Below are 8579 nucleotides of genomic sequence, written 5' to 3'. Positions count from 1 at the left end.
TCCAGAGCAAAGTTTTGCTTATACTGACCCATCCACATTATTTACAATAATTATACTCCAACTACTACCGATGATTAAACAAACAAACAAGTAAACAAACAAACAGAGCACAAAGCAATCACAGGATGTGCGTCTAATGGAGCGTGCAGCACAACCTTAACCATGACTTAATCCCACAATGCATAGCAACGCAGGCAGGAGACCAGACAAAGCTCTGGCATTACACCATCTGCTTAGTTGAGGTCAAACCAATAGATATACAAGTGCATTAGGGTGGAGTAAAGCCCTGGTAATTATGGGGTTCACAGTACATTAGGTGTAACATTAGAGGGCAGAATTAGTGGGGGAAAATACACTGAGAAGCCACTAAAATTGAATTACAAATGGGTTGGCCAGGGCAGTCAACAAAAATATAAATTGCTATTCTACGCAAGGAGTGCAGGGAGAGAGAGGCCTCTGAGGAGGAGTTGGTCAAGATTGTTCCAGCCTACCAAATACCCTGCACCCAGTAAAAGGAGAGGCCTAAGGGAATGTGGGGCTCAACAGAGAGAAGCTGACCACACACACACACACACACACACTAACATACACGCACAGTAAGCAAGCATTATGGCAAGAGAAACTCTATTGATTTTCCCTCTCCTAATTCCCTAATTATTTTCGAATTGGATTCCGGATTTAATAATCGTCATCAGGACACATTCAAAGAAACCCGAAACCCCAGCAAGATTTTTTTGCCCGAGTAAACATATTTTCATTAAAAAATAATATTGCGGTGAAATGAAGCTGTGCATTCAATCCAAGTCCCCAGCTGCTCGAGTGACCCCCTTTTTTCTCTCTACGCCCCCCCCCTTCCCTTAACCCCAGCAGATGACAAGAACTCCTTCGAAAGCATGTCCTGTGCCACTGCAATGTTTAAAGAAATGCAGAAAAGAAGAGAGAGAGAGAGAGAGAGAGAGAGAGAGAGAGAGAGAAAGAAAGAAAGAGAAAGAAAGAAAGAAAGAAGAAGAAAGAAAGAAGAGAAAGAGAAAGAAAAGAAAGAAAGAAAAGATGAAGAAAGAAAGAAAGAAAGAAAGAAGAGAGAGAGAAGAGAAGAAGAAGAAAGAAAGAAAGAAAGAAAGAAAGAAAGAGAGAGAAAGAAAGAAAGAAAGAAAGAAAGAAAGAAAGAAAGAAAGAAAGAGAGAGAGAGAGAGAGAGAGAGAGAGAGAGAGAGAGAAAGAAAGAAAGAGAGAGAGAGAAGTGGAAAGGGTGTGAGAAAAGAAGCACTGTCGGTCCCACATGATTGCACGATGTCTGCATGGGTTGTAGCCGTTTCCCTTTCTCGCCCACTAGTGTCTGATCTCTGAAGATAATCTTTTAAAGGTCACGACGAAATAAACAAATCAATAAAAAAAAAACTACACTACCTGCGTCAAAAGTGGGAAACGGGACAAGCAAGTGGGCTTTGTGTTCTCGCAAACGGAGCTAGAAGGAAAGAGAAAGCCAGCGACAGGAAACCCCCTCCCCCCACACACACACATGCTACTGCACATCGCTGTACCCCACCACAGTACCACGGCGCACACACACACACCACTTCCTCTCCAAAGTACACACACAACTCACAGTACATTCTTAGGACAAACTTCCCGTGAGGAGAACGCAGGAAAAGGGTCCAGGCACCCCCCCCCCTGCCCCCGTTCACTGACAGACTACCGGAGTCTGCCAGTAACACCCAAGCGACTTCCAAGAAAAGGGGAAATGTACGTGGATCCATGAAGCTGTGTGTGGGGGTGAGAGTTGGTACCAGGGTGTTGAAAAGAGCGCAATAGGGACATCACAAGACTATTTCATGGCCAGCTGTGTGTCTCTTCCTGAGGTTGACAGTTAGATGGTTAAACAAAACAAAACTAAGGTGGAAAAAAATAAAAAAATGTTTTTCCCGCAAAAGCGCTAAAGACACCTGTTCCTTTCAGAGAAAAACATGGGACAGGACACACATTTCCCGACCAGAGGATAACAGGTCATGTGTCTATCAGAACAAAAGAAAACTAGGGGTTATGACAGGTATGTGGTATGCGTACATAGATCTGTGTGTGTGCTTGTGTATGTATATGTGTGTGTATGTGTGTGTGTGCGTGTGCCTACCAGGAATTGGCGGGCTGCTCCAACACGCCTGCTCCATCCCCCTCCAGTGCAGCGCGGGGGAAAGGCAGAGGTGGCGGAGCGGTGAAGCACAGTGAAGAGCCCGCAGGGACAGAGTCAGGAGCGATGCACCCCTCTTTACAGGGATGGATGCCTGAGACCACCACCAAAGGAAGATGGAGAGAGGGACAGGGACAGCTGGGAGGGAAGGACCAAATGTGCATAAGGGTGTGCATGACTCTGTGTCTGTGTGTGTGTGTCTCTGTGTGTGTGTGGGTGTGTGTGTTTACAGGTAAGAGGTGACTTCAAATCCTGCAACCTGTAAACACATCACAGTTTAACAACAAGCAGCATACTTTGAAATCACGACAGCACACTGTGTGTGTGTGTGTGTGTGTGTTTACATGTGAGGGGAGACTACAAATCCTAAAAACAGAGTACCTGTAAAAAGTACGCAGTAAAGAATATTCCAGAAGATCCCCTGGTAAGCCTAACTCTTTCCTTCTTTCTTTAAGATCCCTATAACAGTGAATCAAAACTGGGGAGAGTTTTCAGCCGGGCCAAAGTGTGTGAGGTGTGCGTGTGTGTGTGTGTGTGTGTGTGTGTGTGTGTAGGCAAGGCCCGGCACCTTAGCGTGTGTGTAATTACTCTAAGTGCAAGACTGGGGCCCTCTTCCCAGCACCACTCCCTTGACATTTACCATCTTCCCAGCCGGCCTCTTCTCAGAATCACTCATACGTCAGATATGCTTTTGACATCTACCGCGAGGCTCCAAAAATATATATATTACTGACACTTCCTGATGGATATATGGGAGGGGAGATGGAGAGGTTCAATAGATATGTTCATTTGTCAAATCAAAATAAGACGGGGGGGAAATCAATATACAGACATGCTGCTGTTGCTTCAGTTGTGTATGACTTTTTGACACCATGGCTCAACCCTGAAACAGCAGTGTGTCAGGCGGATTGAGAGGTAACCCCAGCAGGAATAGCATCAGGGCTTTGGTCATGCAGAAATGGCTGAAGTAAGAGTCGGGGGGGGGGGGGGGGGGACGCCACTCTCCACTCTGACGGACTTTCCACCGTGGCCAATCTGCCTAGCAACCTAACAACCCAGACAGGTCTCATTATTTGTTCATTGACACGTGTTGAATGATCCTAACCCCACCCACACCCCCAACCTTTCTCGTCCGCCCCCGCCGGCCACTCTCACGCCTCCCCTTCGGTCCAGTCTGATTCCCTCCGAGGTGCGCTCCCGTTTTACATTCCTGATTTAAGCCATGCACTTGAGAGGAGCTACAACAGCCATAAAGCATTTTTAAAACTTGGGCAAGGTGTAGGTGGCAAATGAACCCATTAAATCACCCCACAGAAGCACTTAGGTAATGAGGGAGTCGGAGGGAGCAGAGGAGATGCCCCGCTGTGGCCTCACACACACACACACACACACACACAGACACACACACACACACACACACACACACACAGACACACACACACACAGGCTTGCTCTCTTGCTCTTACATATACAAATATACACAAAACACATACTCTCTCTCTGTCACACTCACAAAGAAACAAACACACAAACACACACAGACACAGACACAGACGCACGGCACACACACACACACACACACAGGCTGGGAGAAGTGAGGGCCTGCCCTAGTGTGTGCATGCATGGCTAAAACCGCATTCTTCCTGCCACAGAAGCGCAGGGCGACAACTTGCACAAGCTGCGCTCCTCTGACTCATGCATGAACATTCAGACGTACAGAAACAACAGAGGCAGGATTTAGAGCACCATTTTGTCTTATTTGTATAATGTTAAAACTAAAAGCACTTTTGTTTTTAGTTTTTGTGTCACTATCAATTTTCCACTTTATTAGGTATTTGAGTGGTGTAGCATTACTGCCCTATATTAATGCGGTTTTCGATGACCTCTTATTAGCAGATATATGTATTTCCTGATGGCCTAATATCTTATAGGCAACACAAAATACAGGGGAGGATATAGTGAAGGCGCGGGGGGCAGGTGGGGGTGTGTAGTGTGTGTGTAGGGGGGGTGGATTAGTGTGTGTATGTGTGTGTGTGTGTGTGTGTGGGGGGGGGGGGTGTAGTCAGTGTGTGTGTGTGGGGCTGGGGGGTATAGTGTGTGTGTGTGTGGGGGGGGGGGAATGGCCATGTGAGACCAAGCGCAACAGATAGAGGTGGGATAGAGGATCACCCAATTCCACCCACTCTCTGAGCTGTGGCTGTGTGTGTGTGTGTGTGTTTGTACGTTCATGTGTGTTTTGTATGGGTTTTGGTTATATTTTTGTGTGTGTGTGTGTGAGAGTATGTCTAGGTATGTGTGAGTGTATCCTGTTGGTGTGTGTGTGTATCTGTGTGTCTGTACAGTACGAGTGTATCTGGTTTGTGTTTGTGTGTGTGTGTGTGTGTGTGTGTATCTAGGTATGTTGAGTGTATCTGGTTTGTGTATATGTGTGTGTATGTATGTGTGTGTGTGTGTGTGTGTGTGTGTGTATCTGGTTTGTTTGTGTGTATATGTGTGTGTGTTCATGGGTGAGAGGAACAGGCTTAAATTCCAGTGAAGATGTTTTTGGCCTTGATCACCACGCCGATCGATTGCCAGCTGATTCGCTCTCAGATACGTCTTATTTTATTAGTGGCTTCGGCCTTCCACGGCCCCATTCGCCCGTGATCAATACCACTGTCGGGACGGGCCGTATTTTTCTCACTTTTAGTGCCTTAACGCTATTTAACCATGTCACCTGATAAACGACGGGCCCTCCCGAAACGCTGATTTCCTATTGATTTCTCCCACGCCACCGCTGGGCGCCGTCACTCTCACATTGTTTTCATCTCCTGTTATCGGCCTCCTGAACCCACTCCGCTGCCGCCCGCTGCCTTTTTAACCCGCCGCCATTTTGGGTTTTGGTGGCCGAACTGGTGGAAGGTACAGATATTCGAGAGATCGTAACTCAGAGAGCGAGAGACTCAACTCTGGAATGTGAAACCTGAGAGAGTGCACAGATGTTGCCACTTTCTAGCTGATGTTTGCTCTGTAACAGACCTTCAATAAATTCTAAAATTAAAATAACGCCAAGTTTTAACGTTTTAAACGTTATTTAAGTTAAGTGAGATAATTATGAAAAGTTATTAAATAGTATTTCCTTACTTCCCTTACTATGAAATTGTTTGCAAGCTGGAGAGGGATCTACACTGCAGATGCGATTTCCAGTTAATCATACCTGCCAATGTAGTGGTGGACAACACACTGTCAGCCAAAATACAGAAACAGTCAGAAGCTGTTATGGACAGACAAACTTCAGTGACCACTGCCAAACAACGGTACTTTGTGAACATCTCATATGTTAAATGTCAGATTCTCATTTGTAATCAGATAAAATCGCACAACACAAGTTCTCTTTCAACAGGCGTCTCATTCTTTTGAGGACCTTGCAGATGAAGTTAAATTCCTCAATATTCTGTGTTCTGGCATGTCCAATACCACCTCCCCTTATACACATACACACACACAAACATAACAGCACTCACCACTCCACCTGCACCACCCCCCTTCTCTCTCTCTCTGCATTATTAATGCAAAATTAAAGTGTCCAGTCTCCAGTCTGAGGCCCACACACACGGGCATATTGATCTCCCAATTTCTCCAGCACTTCTATAAATTTCCCTCCTCTCTTTGTCTCCTCTCCTACTCTTCTCTCCTCTCCTTTCCTCCTCTTCTCTCCTCGTCTCGTCTCCTCTCCTACTCTTCTCTCCTCTTCTTCTCTCCTCGTCTCCTCTCCTCCTCTTCTCTCCTCTTCTCTCCTCCTCTTCTCTCCTACTCTTCTCTCCTCTTCTTCTCTCCTCGTCTCCTCTCCTCCTCTCCTCTCCTCCTCTCCTACTCTCCTCTCCTACTCTCCTCTCCTACTCTTCTCTCCTACTCTTCTCTCCTCCTCTTCTCTCCTCTTCTTCTCTCCTCCTCTTCTCTCCTCTTCTTCTCTCCTCGTCTCCTCTCCTACTCTTCTCTCCTCTCCTCTCCTCGTCTCCTCTCCTACTCTTCTCTCCTCTCCTTTCCTCCTCTTCCCTCCTCGTCTCGTCTCCTACTCTTCTCTCCTACTCTTCTCTCCTACTCTTCTCTCCTCGTCTCCTCTCCTCTCCTACTCTTCTCTCCCACCTCTCAGCGCAGCTAGCCGTAAGTGCACACATCATTATAGCGGGAGAATGGATCGAGGAGAGCTGAAGCTACCCTACTAAAGAGTGCCACCGTTTGAGCCTCCTGATACACATGCCAACTCGTTCAGGGCCTCATTGAGGTATGACACGCGCTCTCTCTCTCTCTCACACACACACACACACACCCACACACACACACACACACACACACACACTGGCGTGACCGAAGCCAAGTCCTTCAAAACGTGCTAAGGGCCAAAAACACTAAGTCCTCCAGAAAAGGACAAAAAACAAACTGTCATATGATCTGAAGCCACAGCACAGCTGCCCTTTACAAGTGATTCCTGAAGACGTGGAGCGCAGCCATAAACATCTGTTATGCAGTGCAGTAATGCCACCTTGCCTGATTTTTATTAGACCTTTCAACCCTTTTACAATGGGTTAAGTGATAAACTGACATTTACGGCTGGCTCTCCCGAGTTACACCAGGGCAGCACACACTGGGTAGCAGACCATGAAGCAGTAACAGGCGAGGGAGTGGGAGCAGAAGGATTTTCTATTAACACTGAGTTAGGACCGAGGAGGAGTTAAAAGGGGTTTGTTTTAAAAGGACCATATCTCTCACCTCCCTCCGCACACACCACTGCTACCATCCTGCCCCCATGTTCCTGTTCTAACACACACACACACACACACACACATCACGAGACACACTTTCACATATGACCTGGGAGGAGAGTCTTCCAGTTTGGGCCTGAAAGCAGCAGAGCAGGAGCACCACCTTGTGGTGACAAAAGGCCTAAGCACACACAAGCCCACCACCGTCTCCATCCACCCCCCCCCCCCCCCCCCTCTCAAACCATCAGCCAGAGACCCCGAGGACATTAATCATGACCAGGGGAGTGTAAAATTCAATCGCCTCCTTCCATCCATTTCGAGTGTTCGGTCTGAAGGCCGGCCTTGTACTCACCCGCCAAAGAGAGAAAGAGAGCAAGCGAGAGAGAGAGAGAGAGAGAGAGAGAAAGAAAGAGAGAGAGAGGGATGAGAAGCCGGGTAAAGGAAAGCAGAGAGAAGAGGAGGTGGGGGGGGGGTGCAGGGAGGTGTGTGTGAAGAAAATAAATAAATAAATAAATAAATAAATAAATAGAGAAAAGCTCTCCCTACACTTCATCAGGACCCCTACTTCATAACAAATGGTGTGTCTGGGTGGAGGAGTAGTGCCATCAGAAACGGGCGTTCTCTCTATCCATTTAATCCCGGCACCGGGCGGCAGGGTCAGGGTGGGGAGCAGTGGGCTGCAGAGAGCCCCCTCTCCCTCGCTCTCTCTCCCTCTCTCTTTTCCTCTCTCTCTCCCTCTCTCTCTCTCTCTCTCTCCCAGCGCACAGCAGATCAGAGCTTCCCCTCAGTCACGCTGTAAACTACCTTTTAGGAATTGTTTCTCAATAAGAAATGATCAGTCCATTTATCTGCGGTAGACGGGACTGTCTCCTCGCGCGGACCTCCAATATTTTTCGTTTGACCTGATCAGGGCAATAAACTAGACTGAGACACTTTCAATTTGTCACAGGGGGGTGGGGTGTGTGTGTGTGAGGGAGGTGTTGGCGTAGGGTGGGGGAGGAGGGGGGGGAGACTCGGGGAACATCAGCCGCTGATTGCATCCCTGCCTGAAACAGTACCGGGCGCAAGCACAGATGTAAAAATTCCTCCCACTTCACAGTCTTCCTTGGCAACACACTCCCCCCCTTTTTGCACGGCACCTCTGCAACTGCTTGGCAATCCTTTGAAGAAAACACACAACTGCATGTATGTACACAAGTATAACATATCCTGGATATCCACTGTATTTGCAAAATAAATGTTTTCTTTGCTTAATGAATTTCTGTTTAATGGCATTAACTCTTGTCTTGTGAAAGGAGACCATTATGAAACACTCTGTTTGCCAGTCACAAGGTTACAAGTACACAAGGTTAACTCTTTTCCAGGAAGACCAAAAACTAGCATTAACTTAGTTAGTCACAACAGAGGATGTTCTTTTAAGCACATCCTAATTATTAACCCTTTGTCTATTTTTCTGGTCATCTGTGAATAGATCATAGCAAACATAATATATTCCTCACCCTGAGGAAATATCTTTCTAAAATGGAGCTGGTATTAAACAGATGCACAGAAACACTGCTGGTGTTAATTGACATATAACTGTATGTTTAATGCAATACCAAAATATCAATAGTGTTTAAAGACTGTTGTGACACAGGCACAATTTCACCCTTG

This window comes from Alosa sapidissima, chromosome 7 (assembly GCF_018492685.1).
Source record: "Alosa sapidissima isolate fAloSap1 chromosome 7, fAloSap1.pri, whole genome shotgun sequence".
Taxonomy (NCBI): domain Eukaryota; kingdom Metazoa; phylum Chordata; class Actinopteri; order Clupeiformes; family Clupeidae; genus Alosa; species Alosa sapidissima.
The sequence above is the reverse complement of the archived record's forward strand: the minus strand, read 5'-3'. Positions refer to the sequence as shown.